The 18,732-nt window shown below is 56.5% G+C and overlaps 1 long non-coding RNA gene across 1 annotated transcript; it reads left to right on the top strand.

The window, feature by feature from the left end:
* Positions 1 to 11,168: 11,168 nt before the first annotated feature.
* Positions 11,169 to 17,490, top strand: LOC144367084 (uncharacterized). The gene is made up of 2 exons (XR_013426294.1): positions 11,169 to 16,910; positions 17,004 to 17,490. It is a non-coding gene; the product is annotated as an uncharacterized LOC144367084 (long non-coding RNA).
* Positions 17,491 to 18,732: the final 1,242 nt, after the last annotated feature.

Genomic DNA, 18,732 nt, shown 5'->3' with positions numbered 1-18,732 from the left:
AGACCCAAGAGGCCCAGGGCTAGGGCACTGCACCATCTCTGAGACCCCAGACCCTTTCCCTTCTTTGTGTCGACCTTTTCTTTTTCACTGATGGATGTTTCACATTAGGGAAATGTGCAGGTCCCAAGGGGGCTCTTCAGTGACGATTTGTGACCAGTTTACCTGCATCTGAAATCCACACACAAATCAGGAGGCCCAGCGGGGGCCACTTGGAGGAGGGGTGGGTGCTGCCCATACTCTAGGGAACTACCCAAAGGCTTCAAGGTGCTCCCGCCCCACGGCGTCCACCAGCAGGACATCAGAGTGGCAGGGCCTCTGCATCCTGCCAGCACCTGATGCCGCTGGTCTCTATTTTAGCCTTTCTAGTGCGCTATCCTGATGCATCATTGGCGCTGTCATTTGGTTCCTTTGATGGCTCCTGAGGCTTCCTGTGCTGGCTGACGTTTGTGAGTTTTCTTCCTGGAGTGTCTCTCTAATGGAGCCACACACCTTTTTAAGTGCTGTGCTGAGCTCTATGTGTTCTGGAGGCAAGCCCTTGTCTTGTGTGTGCACTGAGAAGCTGTCTTCCAGGGACGCAGGCTCCGGCAAAGTGGAGCTCTTTGCTTCATTCCCTGGTGGAAGAACTGTGCAGAGCACTCAAGTGGTGAAGGTGGTGAGTGTGCAGAACTGATGAGTGGAGGAACAGAGGAATGGACGGATGGGTGAGCGAATGGATGGGTGAGCGAATGAGTGGATGGATGGGTGAGTGAATGAGTGGATGGATGGGTGAGCGAATGAGTGGATGGATGGGTGAGCGAATGAGTGGATGGATGGAGGAACAAATGAATGGATGGATGGAGGAACAAATGAATGGATGGATGGAGGAACAAATGAATGGATGGGTGGAGGAACAAATGAATGGATGGATGGGTGAGCGAATGGATGGGTGAGCGAATGAGTGGATGAATGGGTGAGTGAATGGACAGTTGAATGAACAAATGAATGGATGGGTGGAGGAACAAATGAATGGATGGGTGGAGGAACAAATGAATGGATGGGTGGAGGAACAAATGAATGGATGGGTGGAGGAACAAATGAATGGATGGATGGAGGAACAAATGAATGGATGGGTGGAGGAACAAATGAATGGATGGGTGGAGGAACAAATGAATGGATGGGTGGAGGAACAAATGAATGGATGGATGGATGAACAAATGAATGGATGGATGGGTGAATGAATGAATGGAAAGATGGATGAACAAATGAATGGATGGAGCAATGAATGAACAGATGTTGACTTGTGAGAAGAAGAGTTTCCACTCATGTGGGCTGTACTTTAACAAATAGTTTCCAGTCAAACCTTGTCTCCTTTAATAGCCAACTAGCTCCCTGAACATCCCACACTGTCACCACCCTGATAACAAATGGAAATCAGGTCACACAATAAACTGTCAAATATAACTATACCCGTGGAGACAGGGACAGAGTATCTGAAACTGGGCTTGTCCCAGAACATCTGGGTAGCTCCATTTTCTCTGGCTGTGAGACTCGGCGTTCCCCTAAGGATTTCAAAGACATTCCAATGCTCCGGGGCCCACGGTGGCTCATCCACAGAATGAGGAAAACCCAGTGCTCCCAGACCCACCAGGCCCGGAGGCAGAAGGCGAATGGATAAGGATGCTCTGGTTTGCCTTTCACGGGGGTCCCACAGGAAGTGCATCCACTGCACCCCCCAGCTGCAGCTCAACCTGTAGCTCATTAGGGAAGCCCTGGGGTTTCCGTGGCAACTGTGCAGGGCTTTCAGGGAGGCTCCAGATCTGATGGTTGCCAGGAAACCGCACCAGGGCACCGGGGAGGCTGGGCTTGGTGGTGGCTGCGAAGGAGAGGTTCTCATCCGCCGGTCCTCTGGGAAGGGCATTTCAGACCCTCGGCTCTCAGCCTGGCGGATCTCGCCACCCCTGAATTACCAGTTGCAAACAAGAAGAGAAGCAGGAAAAATAAAAAGACTCCCGGGTCCAGCATGAAACCTGGAAAGCACTTCCCGCCGGCTGCCCTGCCTCCTGTCAGGAGAGGATGGTGTAAATGCCTGGGAAACAGTCCTAAGGCAGCCGGGCCAAGGTGACTCAGTGCAGACGGTGAGGGCTCCCTCTTGTGATGAGGGACTGGGGGCATGTGTTAGAGACCTGGGGAGGAGCTCTGCGAAGCTCGTGTGCAGTGATACAGAAAGACAGACCGAAGGACGATTCCTTTCCCCTCTGGAAGCAGAGGCATCTGTAGAAGGGAGGCGCGAAGTCACCAGGGCAGGTGCTGTGCTGCGGAGCCTAGAGCTGCACATGGCGCCTTCCCCACCGGGCAAAGGCGCCTGCCGACCTCAGGTGGAACTGTCCCCCAGGAGGTCAGGAGTGCACGGCTCATTAATAACCCTTACGCCTTAACAGCCAGACTTCTCCAGGGCACCAGAAAAGACGGGCTGTGGACCCCAATTATGTTTAGAGGTGATTTATTTTTGGACTCTCTGAACCTCACAAGTTGACAGAATCCTGATTTCATAGAAGAGGAAACTGAGGTCCAAAGACATTTCTAATTTGCCCAAGTTACAAAATAGGTGACTGAGACAGCGCGGATCCAGGATCTCTGACAGTATTCCTTACGGAAACCCTTTGCGTCAATATTCTCACTTAAACATCATATTTACCCGGTCAAGTGTGTGTTGGTGCTTTTTTTTGTTAGGAAAGGGGCGGAGTGCGAAGAAGCGTTAGTTAATACCCAGGCTCAGACCCAGGCCATCCTCGCTGTATCTTCAGCACCTCTCACCCAGAGCCCAGTGACTCTGCTAAGGGGACAGGAAGGGCACTGGGCAGTTAGATGTCCCCAAAGGAGAGGAAGACACCTGGGCTACACAAGCAAGCTTGGGACATTATCCCAAGGCCCTGTCCCTCCAGCTTTCAGCCCTAGCGGAAGGACTGCGTAGTGAGCTCCCAGCCCCTCTCCTGCCCAGTTCCCCGCCTCACCTGAGCCTCCCTGAATGGGCTCGACCCCTTGGCCCCTGCCCTCACCTCCTGGGGCCATCCCACAGGCGGGGCCCAGTGCTAGCTGCAAACCTCTCCTTGCGAATCCTCACCATTGTAACCTCAGGACCGAGAGCCGCCAAGCCTCCTGGGCGCGGTTTTCTTCTTTCCTCCACAGCCTGCTCTTCCTCTTGCTGGTGCTGCCCTGGCCCTCCCTGCATCAGCCCTGGGCTTCATGCAGACTGCTGGTGGGAGGCGATGGCCACACCCCTGAGCCTGGGCCAGAACCTAACCTGAAGCTGGCTTCAGATGACACCTGCTCCCAGACACTGGCACTGCACGAGGTCCACTGCCCGGGATCAGCCGGAGCCTCTCTGGCCCACCCCTGCCCCTGCCTGGGCAGCCTGCCTCTCCAGGGCAGGGCTGCGTCAGGTGACGTCACACCTGGCTGACAATATGGCTTATCCCAGAGGCACAAAACCTTGTGCTTAGAACCTTGATACATGAAAAAGTGCACACCAACCTCTTGGAGGTGAGAAGCTCTTAGGAAGAATCAGGTGCCCGGTCAAAGCCTGCTCCAGGCGGGCAGACCCAGCTTGGGTCCACCGTGACCTGTCAGCAGCTCTCTGGCCAGCCAGCCGACACAGATATGTGACTGAGCCTGGAGAGGACACGGGCCCAGCCAGCTCCGGTGGATGGTGTTGCTTCAAGTGTCTACGTGGAGGAGATGGCCCTGACGCAGCACAGGCCGACCGCTGTCTGGGGAAGAGGGGCAGCAGAGCGGGAGGAGATGGCCATCTGCCCTTCACTGAGCCACCACCTCCACGTCGGAGGATGTCATCGTCACATTTCACAGGCTCGTTCCTGGCTACAGGGGCCAGCTCAGGAGACAGCTGAGGGTCAGTGGAGTGTTGCCACAGTGGTCCCCCAGAGCTGGCAAGAGGGGCTGGCCTTGGGCCCAAATGAAGGGACAGAGTCCCAGGGAGAGAGGAGGGTGCAGGTGCTGCCCAGTGCAGGGGCTGGCCTCCCGTGCTTCCAGCCCCGGGGCCAACCAGCACCACCAACCAGAGCTGGACAGAAGCGCATGTGTAGGTGTGAGTGTGAACAGAGTAGGGACCCACCAAGTCCTTCCCTTACACCCGAGAGCAACCCGTGCGAGGCAGTGGGCTTGCCCAGGGGACTGTGGTGTGGCCACTCGGGGTGGTGTGACCTGCCCTCACATCACGCCCACAGCTGGGTGCCTCACCACAGGCAGAGTCTCTCCACGCGAGGAGGGAAGCCCCTGCAGATGAGCAGCCGCACGCCAACGGCCCTCCCCTCTGAATGTGCAGATTCTGTCATTCCTTGTGTTCTGTGTACTTTTCTGCGTTTTATAGATTTTTCACCAAGAACACGCTAACAGGAAAAGAAACAATTGGTGCTATTTTGAAAACCAACAATGGGAACCATTTCTTCCTTCCCTTCCCTCGCCCCGAGCACAGAGTTGAAATTCTTGGAAATTTCCAGAGGTGGACCAGGGGTGACAGGAGAGTCACCCGAAGGCAGAGAAGAAAAGAGTCATCAACAGTTGATGAAGGACGGGGCTTGCTCTGAGGGCTCCGAGCCCCCCTGACTGCCCTGCCTGGGGTGTGTGCGCCTTTCCCACGGGGCCAGCACCCTCTGACCTGCCCCGAGTTCCTGCCTGGGTTACGCTTCCTCACCCCCAAGTGAAGGCTGGCCTCCGAGTGAAGGCTGCAGGATGCCTGGCTTAGAGCAAGTGTGCACCTTTAACTCCTTCACAGTCTACACCACATGAGTCCACGTCCTCGGTGCTTCTGGTGCCCCATGGCTTCCCCGGCAGGTGAGAAGGCACATTGCAAAACTGCACCTGCTGCCCACAGATTGACTCACGGAGATGTTCTGATTACAGAATAGACGTGACTTCCACATCACAAACCTGCGTGCCAATGTCAGCTACGAGCATGGCCAGGACAGTGGGCACTGCCGAGTTCCTGAAAGAGAAAAGCACAGTCGGACACAGCGGCTTTCAGGTGAGATGTGTGGCTCTCCACACCCCCACGCACCGCGTACAGGCTGGAAGGCCTGGTGTTCCTTAAGACAGCACGATGCTTACTACGTGGGATGCTTTCTGATACACAGAACTTGGCCCCACACCCTGTGTTGAAGAGCACAGACAGAGACCAGCACTTTTGGAGTCAGACACCTCGACTAAACTCCAAGCTCTACTGGTAATCTCGGCTGACATCTTAGGTCTTCTGAGCCTTAGTTTCCTCATTTATAAAACTGGGATAATAGCACCTCTGGCAGACAATAGTTCTCAGGATTATTGTGTGTTAAGTGCTTAGCGCCATCCTGGTACATAAAAAATACTCATAAGTAGTGATGCTATTATTTGAAGATTATTACAGTGTTCAGGTGAGGACTGGATTCAAAGCCAGGTGCTCAGTGAACATGTAGGCTGTCTGGTTAGATAGACAAAAATCATTCTGCCAAAGAGGAAATGTAAAAGAATCAGACAGGCACCTTCTGCCTACAGAAATCTCCCCGCCCCCCGCCTTTTTTCCTGTTGGCTTAAGAAAACATGGACAATCTAACAAAAACTTGTGGTTTAAAAAAGGTCATGGGGAAAAAAAGATCTGTAATCAATAATCTATTTAACTAAGTTTGAGATGGTCATGTGCTTTGAAAACGCTCTCAAAGAAAAGGCAAGCTGATTTTAAAATCATCCCTGGGATCCCTGTGTTCTAGAAACCCCCAAATCTCTGAGAGTCATCATGACGTGGGCCTGAGGAATGCCAGTTACAGCAAGAGAAAATCCTGCCAAAGAATTCTGTGGGAACAGGTAGGAAAAATTATTTGGAGAAAATATCATTGATTTCTTTTCAAAAATTGAGGGGCCCAATTGACTCAGTGAACCAGCTGATCTCATCTACCTGCAGACCAGCTCACAGTTCCTCTCCTTCCACAGGTGTGGACGTCACTAGGCCGTGTTCATGAACCACGCTGTAATACGGAAAGGATCATTAGAAACCCTTTTCAACTACTTGCAATTCAAGATGTGCACGAACATACACTCCTCTTTTAAAAAAATGTATTAACAAAAAAATTGCAAAGAAAGAAGAAAGAAAAGAGAGGCTGGGATGAAGGATCCCTCCCTGCTCTGTTTGGAATCACCCAAAGCATTTACATTAGCAGGTGTGTGATGAACGACATGTCACCTGGCTGAGAGATAAGAATCTGTGACCTTTCAGTGCTTGGATGGAACATTAGGACGAATTACGAAAAGCCAACTTAGAACCGAGGCAAGGAGCATGTCCTTTTGGATCTCAAGTTCCCTATCGCCCATCTCTCCACCCCTCCCTTTTTACCCTTTATGAGCTTTTCAAAACCATCATCTGAATGAATGGGAATTCATGCTTGGTGATTTATAGAGCTTACTTATGGGAGCTGATAAATGATCAAAAAATTACTGATGTCTCTTATCATGGCCAGACTTGTGCACAGCGAGCTGCCGTGGGAAGTCAAACGGGCAGGTGTGTTTGGGATGTGCTTCACCAGCTAGCCGTTGGTGCCCTGCAGCTAGCCGTGGGTGCCCTGCAGCTAGGAAAGCCACCGCTGGAGAGTCGCTGCTGGAGCGATTGCCACTGGGTCTGGGCTCTGAAGAACGGTCAGGCGGGGTTGAACCCGGAGCTTCATTTACCCTGAGAAGCAAGTACCCAGAAGATGGTGCACTGCCTCAGTGCCCAAAGCTGGTGGGGACCAGGCCAGGGCACAGCAGCTCCCCTCTCCCAGGGTGCTGCGAGGAACACCCACCTACAGCCCCTACCAGACTGACCCAGTGACTGACCCTGTGGCTTTGCCCAACGCCTGATGGTAACCATGAAATGACTGATTGTTACAGGAGCACTGTCTTCAGTGGTGAAGACGGAAATGATCATAATAAGTAAAACAAAACAAAACAACAATAACAACAAAAAAACCCCCAGAATTTCTCCCCCAGAAAACTCTCTTGACATAGGGGAAAGAGCATGTAGTCTTGTAGACACTGTATCTGCAAAGGGAAGAGCCATTTCTGGAGGTTTAACTTCAGGTACATTTTCCTGGACGGGTTAAAGGGGGACTGGCCCATCGTAGTCTACAGACAGGGTAAAGGGGGACTGGCCCATCCTAGTCTACAGACGGGGTAAAGGGGCACTGGCCCATCCTAGTCTACAGACGGGGTAAAGGGGGACTGGCCCATCGTAGTCTACAGACGGGGTAAAGGGGGACTGGCCCATCCTAGTCTACAAACGGGGTAAAGGGGCACTGGCCCATCGTAGTCTACAGACGGGGTAAAGGGGGACTGGCCCATCCTAGTCTACAGACGGGGTAAAGGGGGACTGGCCCATCGTAGTCTACAGACGGGGTAAAGGGGCACTGGCCCATCGTAGTCTACAGACGGGGTAAAGGGGGACTGGCCCATCCTAGTCTACAGACGGGGTAAAGGGGGACTGGCCATCGTAGTCTACAGACGGGGTAAAGGGGCACTGGCCCATCCTAGTCTACAGACGGGGTAAAGGGGCACTGGCCCATCGTAGCCCTCAGACGGGGTAAAGGGGCACTGGCCCATCGTAGTCTACAGACGGGGTAAAGGGGACTGGCCCATCTTAGTCTACAGACGGGGTAAAGGGGGACTGGCCCATCCTAGTCTACAGACGGGGTAAAGGGGCACTGGCCCATCCTAGTCTACAGACGGGGTAAAGGGGGACTGGCCCATCCTAGTCTACAGACGGGGTAAAGGGGGACTGGCCCATCCTAGTCTACAGACGGGGTAAAGGGGCACTGGCCCATCCTAGTCTACAGACGGGGTAAAGGGGCACTGGCCCATCCTAGACTACAGACGGGGTAAAGGGGCACTGGCCCATCGTAGCCTACAGACGGGGTAAAGGGGCACTGGCCCATCGTAGTCTACAGACGGGGTAAAGGGGCACTGGCCCATCCTAGTCTACAGACGGGGTAAAGGGGGACTGGCCCATCCTAGTCTACAGACGGGGTAAAGGGGCACTGGCCCATCGTAGTCTACAGACGGGGTAAAGGGGGACTGGCCCATCCTAGTCTACAGACGGGGTAAAGGGGGACTGGCCCATCCTAGTCTACAGACGGGGTAAAGGGGGACTGGCCTATCCTAGTCTACAGACGGGGTAAAGGGGCACTGGCCCATCGTAGTCTACAGACGGGGTAAAGGGGGACTGGCCCATCCTAGTCTACAGATGGGGTAAAGGGGCACTGGCCCATCGTAGTCTACAGACGGGGTAAAGGGGCACTGGCCCATCCTAGTCTACAGACGGGGTAAAGGGGGACTGGCCCATCCTAGTCTACAGACGGGGTAAAGGGGCACTGGCCCATCCTAGTCTACAGACGGGGTAAAGGGGCACTGGCCCATCCTAGTCTACAGACGGGGTAAAGGGGGACTGGCCCATCGTAGTCTACAGACGGGGTAAAGGGGGACTGGCCCATCCTAGTCTACAGACGGGGTAAAGGGGCACTGGCCCATCGTAGTCTACAGACCGGGTAAAGGGGGACTGGCCCATCGTAGTCTACAGACGGGGTAAAGGGGGACTGGCCCATCCTAGTCTACAGACGGGGTACAGGAGGACTGGCCCATCCTAGTCTACAGACGGGGTAAAGGGGGACTGGCCCATCGTAGTCTACAGACGGGGTAAAGGGGGACTGGCCCATCCTAGTCTACAGACGGGGTAAAGGGGCACTGGCCCATCCTAGTCTACAGACGGGGTAAAGGGGCACTGGCCCATCGTAGTCTACAGACGGGGTAAAGGGGGACTGGCCCATCCTAGTCTACAGACGGGGTAAAGGGGCACTGGCCCATCCTAGTCTACAGACGGGGTAAAGGGGCACTGGCCCATCCTAGTCTACAGACGGGGTAAAGGGGGACTGGCCCATCCTAGTCTACAGACGGGGTAAAGGGGCACTGGCCCATCCTAGTCTACAGATGGGGTAAAGGGGGACTGGCCCATCGTAGTCTACAGACGGGGTAAAGGGGGACTGGCCCATCCTAGTCTACAGACGGGGTAAAGGGGCACTGGCCCATCCTAGTCTACAGATGGGGTAAAGGGGGACTGGCCCATCGTAGTCTACAGACGGGGTAAAGGGGGACTGGCCCATCCTAGTCTACAGACGGGGTAAAGGGGCACTGGCCCATCGTAGTCTACAGAGGGGGTAAAGGGGCACTGGCCCATCCTAGTCTACAGACGGGGTAAAGGGGCACTGGCCCATCGTAGTCTACAGACGGGGTAAAGGGGGACTGGCCCATCGTAGTCTACAGACGGGGTAAAGGGGCACTGGCCCATCCTAGTCTACAGACGGGGTAAAGGGGCACTGGCCCATCCTAGTCTACAGACGGGGTAAAGGGGGACTGGCCCATCCTAGTCTACAGACGGGGTAAAGGGGCACTGGCCCATCCTAGTCTACAGATGGGGTAAAGGGGGACTGGCCCATCGTAGTCTACAGACGGGGTAAAGGGGCACTGGCCCATCCTAGTCTACAGACGGGGTAAAGGGGCACTGGCCCATCCTAGTCTACAGATGGGGTAAAGGGGGACTGGCCCATCGTAGTCTACAGACGGGGTAAAGGGGCACTGGCCCATCCTAGTCTACAGACGGGGTAAAGGGGCACTGGCCCATCCTAGTCTACAGATGGGGTAAAGGGGGACTGGCCCATCGTAGTCTACAGACGGGGTAAAGGGGCACTGGCCCATCCTAGTCTACAGACGGGGTAAAGGGGCACTGGCCCATCCTAGTCTACAGACGGGGTAAAGGGACACTGGCCCATCCTAGTCTACAGACGGGGTAAAGGGGGACTGGCCCATCCTAGTCTACAGACGGGGTAAAGGGGCACTGGCCCATCCTAGTCTACAGACGGGGTAAAGGGGGACTGGCCCATCCTAGTCTACAGACGGGGTAAAGGGGGACTGGCCCATCGTAGTCTACAGACGGGGTAAAGGGGCACTGGCCATAGTAGTCTATAGACGGGGTAAAGGGGGACTGGCCCATCCTAGTCTACAGACGGGGTAAAGGGGCACTGGCCCATCCTAGTCTACAGACGGGGTAAAGGGGGACTGGCCCATCGTAGTCTACAGACGGGGTAAAGGGGGACTGGCCCATCCTAGTCTACAGATGGGGTAAAGGGGCACTGGCCCATCGTAGTCTACAGATGGGGTAAAGGGGCACTGGCCCATCGTCGCCTACAGAGTCGCCTGGACTCAGGAGAGCCTCCAAGCGGCTTTTGTGGAGACCTGACCCTGATGGGCATCAAACAGGCAGGAGGACGAGTTTCAGTGCTTGGTTTTCAGCAGGTTATTGGTCTCATTGTGCCCTCCGCATGGCATTTCTGTTGCAGTCACAGGGGGTGGAGGAACAGTGGGGCCGATATGGGGGGAAACCAGGAAAGGCTGGTGAGCAGGTGGAAAGGGAGACAGGTCCCCGCTGCGTCTTGGAAGAGGTCCTCGATCTCTGCAGTCCCCTGGGAGTCTCTTGGTAACACAGAGACACACAAGAAGGGTGTTATGGGTGTGTTTTTTCTGCCCAATCAAGAGGTCCTGGCACCCTGCCTCCCCAGAGCTCTGGCACTGGCCTGCTGCCTGGGGCCCAGAGTCCCCACTTGTCATCACCACACCCGAGGCCACCTGTTCCCCTGCCATGGCCGAGGAGCCTGCTCTCACCCCGAGGAACTGTCCTCTTCACTGTTTGCCCGCTCCAGCCAGAGCCAGTTCTGCCCTAACCCCTCCCAGGTCTCTGGTCTTTGCTGGAGTAAGGCACAGGTCCTCGCCTTCCCTGCAAGAGATGAGGGGACAGAGTCCAGGCTTCCTGATGGACGCGGAGCCCGTCCTCGTCCCTGGGCTGCTCAGACGCCTGGGCTCTGGGGCTCTCGTAGAGAGCTTCCTCAGCCACCTGGCCGGAGCAGACGTGCTCTGTGGACAGCAGGGCGTGGCGAGCACTGAGTGCACTCCTCCTGGCTGGGCAGTGTCTCTGCCTGGCTCGACCAGACCCCAAGGGAGGGCTCACTGAGAGGAAGCACCAGCAGCAGCGCCCCCCCCCCCCCGACCTCAGGCTTGGAAGAGGCTGTCCTTGGCCTTGGAATAGCCAGCCACTCCCGTGTGAGTCATTTCCACTCTGGTGCCGAGGGCTGGCCCCTTGCACCCCAGGTCTGGCGTGAGAGACTGTCCTGGAGAACTCTCTGGAGAGCTGGGAGTCTCTGTGGGTGGGGCAGGATTAGGCTGCTGGACCCCAACAGGGGGCCCTTCCAGGTGGACCCCCTACTCTCCCTGGTCCAGTCCTGGCTGCTTCCAAGCCTCCAGCCTTTCTCCCTGCAGGAGCCTCTGCGCTGGTTTCCTGGCTCCTTGGCTTAACCTCTGCTTCCTCTCCACAAGGTCATCATTGTATTCTCCACTCTACAGAATCCTCCAGAGACTCACCACGCCCTGCCGGACAGACACCAGGGCCCTTATGACACCCACAGAGCTTCAGAGAGCTGGACCCATCACCTCTGACCCGTGGCCAGTGACGCTGCTCACACTCTCCGTGACCTCCCTGCCCATGGCTGGACTTCCCGGAGGCTCCTGCCTCAGGGTCTTTGCACTGCCTGCTGAAGGTGGCCTGGAATGCTTTTCCTGACCCTCCCTTCGGAAACTGCGGGACCCACACCCGCGTCCTCCAGCCTGGCTGTCCACCTCTAAGTGGAAGCTCTGTTCTGCATTGCCTCCTCCTGCAGGAGACTGGCCACCCACATGCTGCTGTGGCTTCATTGTCCTGTCCTTGGTTGTTCACTGTCCTGTTCTCCGCAGGGTGCAAGCTCTAGGCGGGCAGGGTCACGTGTGCATCTGGTCATTCTGCCTCCTGTCCCCAGGTCCAGCCGGACCTCTGTTAAGCAGGAGTTGAAGGAGCTGAAGGTGCTGGAGGGACTGCCCACAGGGCCGGCTGCGCACAACTCTTACCGGGACCCTGCAGCCCAGGGTCTAGGGTGTCCACGGCGCCCTCTGCGGCTGCGCTCTCCTCTGCTCTCCACAGCTGGCGGGATCCGGGTGGATTCCTGACAAGAGCCAGCAGTGCTGTGCAGTGGTTGGGTGGCCTGGCGGTGATGAGCTGGGCCACATCGTCTCCCAGGACCTGGGGCAGCCAGTGAGGAAGGAGCCGATGGACACGAGTGAGAGAAACGCAGAAAAGAAACCAGCCGCGGCCTCCTAAGACCACCAGGGCCCCAGGACCCAGGGCGGCCGTCCCTGGGCCGCTGCGGGGCCCAGCTGCAGGGCTGTCCGCGTTCCCTGAGGTGCAGGGTCAACAGGCCACGTCAGGTCCTAACTGAAGGAGCTGGAGGGCCACGCAGCTCATCCAGGGGCTCCGTCCCCGACTTGGGTACCAGGTGAGCGCTCCTGAAGCCAGGGTTCCCAAGGGCTGCCCACAGGCCGCTGGGGACACACCTGGAGTGAAGACACCAGAGAGGGCTTCAAATCCATGAGAAGAAAGCAAAGCCCAAGTGTTGGATTTTATTTTGTAGGAGGGAGAAGTGCTTATCTAGCAACATCTTCTCTTATTTACTCACTTGCTGACCCTGTCAGACCAGGCCTAGGCACTAGGATCACAGCTGTGAACCAGACCTTCCCGCTGCTTGGAGCCCCAGGGGGATTCACTGATAGACGGAGGGGTAGGAGACAGGCGGCCTGAGCTGATCCCCGCGTGACCCGTGCAACGTGGGTGATTGTAACCACGGAAGACCGCTGGAGCTCGGGATGCTAATTCCTTAGAACCGCAGAGCGAAATATCTGCTTATAATAAACAAAGATCTGAGGCCACACTGTGGCATAGACAGTCATTGGCTGGCCACAGTCCTTTGGCAACAGGCACCAAGTGCATCACGGACTGACTTAGACCCGCCGACTAGGTGGAGCTCTTGCCGTTGTGGACAATGACCAGGCGGGCACGGCGGCCTTTCCACGCAGGGGCGGGACTCACAGCACTCAGAATCACTGGCTGGACAGAGACCTAAGGGGTGCATCCCAGGCTGCCGAGTGTAGGCCTCTCAGGGATCTTTGACGGCTACAGTGGGGGAATCTGAAAGCCAATCCTTGCATCTTAAATGCTTTAATTTCACAAAGACAGCCCATTTCTAACATCCATCATGCTAATTAATAGGTTGCTCGTTTCACCAATAAAATCACATTTGACATCCGCATGCTAAGCAGCAAACGCTGGTTGTCAGCGGAGACAGGAATAACAGAAGGGCTGGCAGTGGCCACCCGAGTGAGTGCTGAGGGAATGCCGGCCAGCCATGCCAGGACCCAGATTTTGACCCTGCGTTCGCTCACCACCTACCTGAGTATTTGCACTATCCTATTGGTCACAGTTAACACGCTCTGGTAACGTATGGATCTCAACACACAGGACAGAGAGGCACGAAGAGACTTCGAGGCTTTGGCCTCAGCAATGGGACAGAGTTGTAGTCGACTGAGAAGTTATAGATCATGGGAAATACAGCTTGACGGGAAAGTCTGAAATGGGTCTTGATCATCTAGAGACGATTTCTAGTAGAAAAGTTAAATATATGAGTCTGGAGCTCATAAGGGAAACAGACAAGAATGTGAAATTGGGGATTATTAAGCAAATCCTGGTAGTTAGTCATAGAACTGAAGAAATTATTCCAGAAGAGATGAAGGCAGATAGGAAGAAGAGGTTCTGGAGGCTGACCCAGGGACACTTCAGCATATATTTAAGTGGCCAGGGAGGTGATGATGATGGTGGTGGTGGTGATAGAGGTGGTGGTAATGATTACAATGGTGATGGTGATGGTGGTGGAGATGGTGGTGATAATTATGTTTATGATGGTGATGATGATAGTTATGATGTGGTGGTGGTGACAATGTTGATGAGGTGGTGGTGAGGGTGGTGATAATGACAGTGATGATGATAGTGATGTTGGTGGTGGTGGTGACAATGGTGATGATGGTGCTGATAATGATAGTGATGGTGATGAGGTGGTGGTGATGGTGATAATGATGTTTATGATGGTGATGGTGGTGATGATGATAGTGATGTTGGTGGTGGTGGTGACAATGGTGATGATGGTGGTGATAATTATGTTTATGGTGATGATGGTGATGATGATAGTGATGATGGCGGTGGTGGTGACAATGGTGAGGAGGTGGTGATGATGGTGATGATGATAGTGATGTTGGTGGTGGTGGTGACAATTGTGATAAGGTGGTGATAATGAGAGTGATGGTGATGAGGTGGTGGTGACAGTGTGATCATGGAGGTGGCAGTGATGATAGCACCTACATAGTACTTACCTTAGAGTGGACAGTGTTCTAAGTACTTAAATATGTTAATTCACTGAGTGTTCACAATACTCCTGGGCAGGTACTGCTACTAACCCCACTTTATAAATGAAGAAATTGGCACAAGGTGGCAGTGGAAGAGGAGCTGTGGTGGGAAAGAAGGAGAGTGGGGACAGTGGTGTCCCGGGGTCCAGGAAGGTGACCGATTCATAAGTGACCAGGAAATCTGTGTCAAATGCTCTGGAGTCAAGTCAAATGACTCAGAGGCAGACCTGGTGACGTTCTCTATTGAAACAGAATGATAACATCCCAGTTGAGCTGATTCAAGAAAGAGGGGAGGACTAGGGTGGAGGTGGAGAGCCTGGGGACCGGACTTGAAGGAGACTTTCTGTAAAGGGTAAAATGAGCAGCTCCTGAGGGTGGAAGGGGCATGTCTCTGCACAGATAGGAACCGAGCCAGAGGGACGCTGGGGCACAGGAGAGAGGTGGGAGCCAAGGAGAGGTCCCCAAGACACAGGCCAGTGGAGGTCTGGAGCTTGAGTGGAGGACGGGCTTTGGGCTGGGCCGCGGTGCACTGAGGACAGAGGCCGCCGGCTGGGCCCTTTGCTGCCGGTGTGTGGAGGTTCTCCTCCCGCCATCGGTGGAGAATGAGGCGGGAGAACCTGCAGGGGTCCCGAGGGGAGACCCACCGTGGACTGGCTGGAGAACTAACTACTCAGGAGGCTGGTGGCCCCACAGTCTGTGGAGCTGTGGGGTTGGGGATTCAGGGAGAGGGACCATGTGAAATCGTAGGAGATGTTTAAAGTGAGGGGCCGGGGATGTGGCTCAGGTAGCGCACTCGATCCTCAGCACCACATAAAATAAAGATGTTGTGGCCACTGAAAACTGGAAAATAAGTGTTAAAAAATTCTCTCTCTCTCTCTCTCTCTCTCTCTCTCTCTCTCTCTCTCTCTCTCTCCCTCTCTCTTAAAAAAAATGTTTAAAGTGAAACTTACATGCAGAAAGCCCAGGTGAGTGGCCAGAAGGGGACGTGCCTGTCCAAAACAGGAGGCTGTGACAAGAGGGTTTTCCGAGGAAAACCTGTCCCCAGGAGGAAAAAGTGTCCTGCCAGTTTGAGGTCCTGCTCAGGAAGACCCCAGGACCTGGCAGGGGTTTCCACGGAGAGGCTGGGGCGTGAGAGGCTCCGCAGTGAGGGGGAGGGGAGGCCCCCTCAGGGTCCCTGTTGGGCGGAGGCGTGCACAGGTGTCTCTGAGGACCGCCCCTGTGCTTCCTGGCCTGGGGGACCCCCGCACTGCCCGCGGACGCCTGGGCTCCAGGCGGCTCCTCTCCCCACAGTGGCTGAGACAGGTGCTGCGAGCAGGGCAGGCGCAGCGCAGGGAGGAACGGGTCAGGAGGGCCACCAGCGCAGGGGGCCATAGCCAAGGGAGGCTTGTCACCCCCAGATTCAGGGTGGAGGCTGGGTCCCCAGTGGGTGGGGCTGAGAAGTGGGGCCTTTAAGAGGTGGGGGGCCTCTCTCACCAGGGGACCCCGGTGAGTTCTGTTAGAAAAGAGCAAGATGGCCCCTCCCTCTGCCCTGGCTGCCTGTCTCATGTGATCTTCCCTCCATGTGCTCCTGACAGACGGCCAGCCGTGACGACGTGACAGATCTAGGCAGGGCTGCTCTAGAGCTGGGGTCATGGTGTTGGGGCTATCGACCTTCAAAATCGAGAGCCAGTGAACCTCTTTTCCTAGAACGCACCTAGCCTTGGGTACTTTGTTATAGCAATAGGAAACTGATTAAGACAGTCCTGAATTAAATTTTGGAGGTTAATGACAGTGTTTGTAAACTAAAGTAACCCACAGCTGCCTTCTCTGCTCATGAGGCCACCATGTTGGTGGATGAAAAGAAGAACATAAAGGAGGCAGACCACAGATCTGGTGACAACAGCAGTGCTGGGGACTGAGCTTGGCCATGGGCATGTGAGGCAAGCATTCTGCCTCTGAGCTACAGCCCCGGGGTAGCACAGAGTCACAGCTGGGAGCATATCTGAGAAACACGTCGGCAGAACTCCCCACTGCTGCTGTCACAATGCTGCGAATTCAGGAGCTCAGAACGTCACGGCAAGGACGGTGTGATGTGGGGTAGGGAAGGAGGCTCTTCCCACTGGCTGAGCGTTTGGAATTGGAAAGTCAGGGATATGGCTTCCTAATGAGGTGGGTGTCTGAAGAAAACCCTGATGAATCATCATTTGTCTGCCAGGCCCTGCGGAAGCCGGGAGGTGCTGCCATCAGCCAACAGCTGCAGCATGCTGCTGTCACCACAGAGGGTGGACGGCGCGGGCACACAGGCCCTGTGGGCAGGCGGAACCCCGCCGGTCCAGAGGCTGCACAGAGAGCTGGGTGGGAACGAGCGCAGAACTGGGGGAGGTCCAGCGCGAGGCGTCCACCCTGGCAAAGCCTCAGCCCAGCCTGTGCTGCTGCAGGACCTGAGGAGCCGCCAAGAACCCTCGCAGGCGGTTGGAGAATCGTGGACGGGGGTCGAGACAGGAACAGAGGGCTCCGCTACTCCTGCTTTGAGCCCTGAGGAGCAAAGGACCAGCGGAGGACAGGGGACACGGGTGAGGCGAGCGGCGTGGAGGTTGACCTTTGGTGTGGGCTGCAGGAAACCTGGTGTCACCCTCCACCCTGGTGGTCTGTCACCCACCCCACAGGCAAAGACCCAGACGCCCGGCCAAGACTGGCCTCACCTCAGCTCCAGGGCCAAGGGTGTGATTGCTTCACAGCACATGCCCAGACCAAGGTCCAGCAGCCAGATGCCCCAGAAGCTCTGGGCACCTCTTCCCACCAGGAAGAGCAGCAGCCCGGGGCACGCAGGCAGGTTCCTCCAGCTCCAGGACCCAGAACGGACACGCAGACAAGCTGAGAGCGGTTTCCACTGGGTGGCTTCCAGTCTGCTCCAGGGGGGCAGTCACCAAAGAGCTGGGGTTCCTCCTCTCTCCCGGGAGTGCTGAGCCCGGACGTGAGGGGCAGGGAGAGGGCGCACCCACAACCCCACCACCCGAGGAGAGCCTTAGGCACATCAGTCAAGGATCTTTCTGTTTCTTTTTAACTCTCTCTCTCTCTCTCTGCCTCTCTCTCTCTCTCTCTCTCTCACACACACACACACACACACACACACACACACACACTCTCTCTCTTGGTTGCTCTGCTGATACTTGCTGATTGGTACACACCCAGATACACACATAGATTCAATACTTCCTTTTCTGTCTTGTCATTTTTCTTTTTGTCAACACGTCACTATTTCTGGCTGACCTTGGGGGGCAGGAGGCGGTGCCAACCGAGGCCAGTTAAACCCACCCAATCTGGGGGCCCTGAGTCACCTCCTCCAAGCCTACGAGGGCTGCAGGATAGGCTGGCTCACTCCTCTCTCCTCCCCAGAAGGTGGCCTGAGGCTCCCAGGAAGAGGGGACCCAGCTGTCCAGCCAGGGAGGGAGGGGAGCCCTGGGTGGGACTGTGTGAGAGACACCCAGACGTCTGACCACGTGGGTCAGAGCTGAGGTGGACCAGGGGCAAGCACCCTACTTCCAGAGCTGACCAAGAAGAGCAGATACATAAGTGAGGTGGCCCCGACAGTGGTGGGGAGGGCAGCAAGCACCTCCTTCTCCAGAGCCAGGAGCCAGGCTGTGGGGGGACTGCCCACCAGGAGCCAGGCCACGGGGTGGGGGGGGCACTCCCACCAGGAGCCAGGCCACGGGGTGGGGGGGGATTCCCACCAGGAGCCAGGCCACGGGGTGGGGGGACTCCCACCAGGAGCCAGGCCACGGGGTGGGGGGATTCCCACCAGGAGCCAGGCCACGGGGTGGGGGGACTCCCACCAGGAGCCAGGCCACGGGGTGGGGGGGGATTCCCACCAGGAGCCAGGCCACGGGGTGGGGGGGCACTCCCACCAGGAGCCAGGCCACGGGGTGGGGGGACTCCCACCAGGAGCCAGGCCACGGGGTGGGGGGGCACTCCCACCAGGAGCCAGGCCACGGGGTGGGGGGGGCACTCCCACCAGGAGCCAGGCCACGGGGTGGGGGGGGCACTCCCACCAGGAGCCAGGCCACGGGGTGGGGGGGGCACTCCCACCAGGAGCCAGGCCACGGGGTGGGGGGGGCACTCCCACCAGGAGCCAGGCCACGGGGTGGGGGGACTCCCACCAGGAGCCAGGCCACGGGGTGGGGGGACTCCCACCAGGAGCCAGGCCACGGGGTGGGGGGGGCACTCCCACCAGGAGCCAGGCCACGGGGTGGGGGGGGCACTCCCACCAGGAGCCAGGCCACGGGGTGGGGGGGGCACTCCCACCAGGAGCCAGGCCACGGGGTGGGGGGGATTCCCACCAGGAGCCAGGCCACGGGGTGGGGGGGATTCCCACCAGGAGCCAGGCCACGGGGTGGG

Source organism: Ictidomys tridecemlineatus, chromosome 10, assembly GCF_052094955.1.
Source record: "Ictidomys tridecemlineatus isolate mIctTri1 chromosome 10, mIctTri1.hap1, whole genome shotgun sequence".
Classification (NCBI taxonomy): Eukaryota; Metazoa; Chordata; class Mammalia; order Rodentia; family Sciuridae; genus Ictidomys; species Ictidomys tridecemlineatus.
Note: the sequence above shows the minus strand (reverse complement) of the source record. Positions and strands in the feature narration are given on the sequence as shown.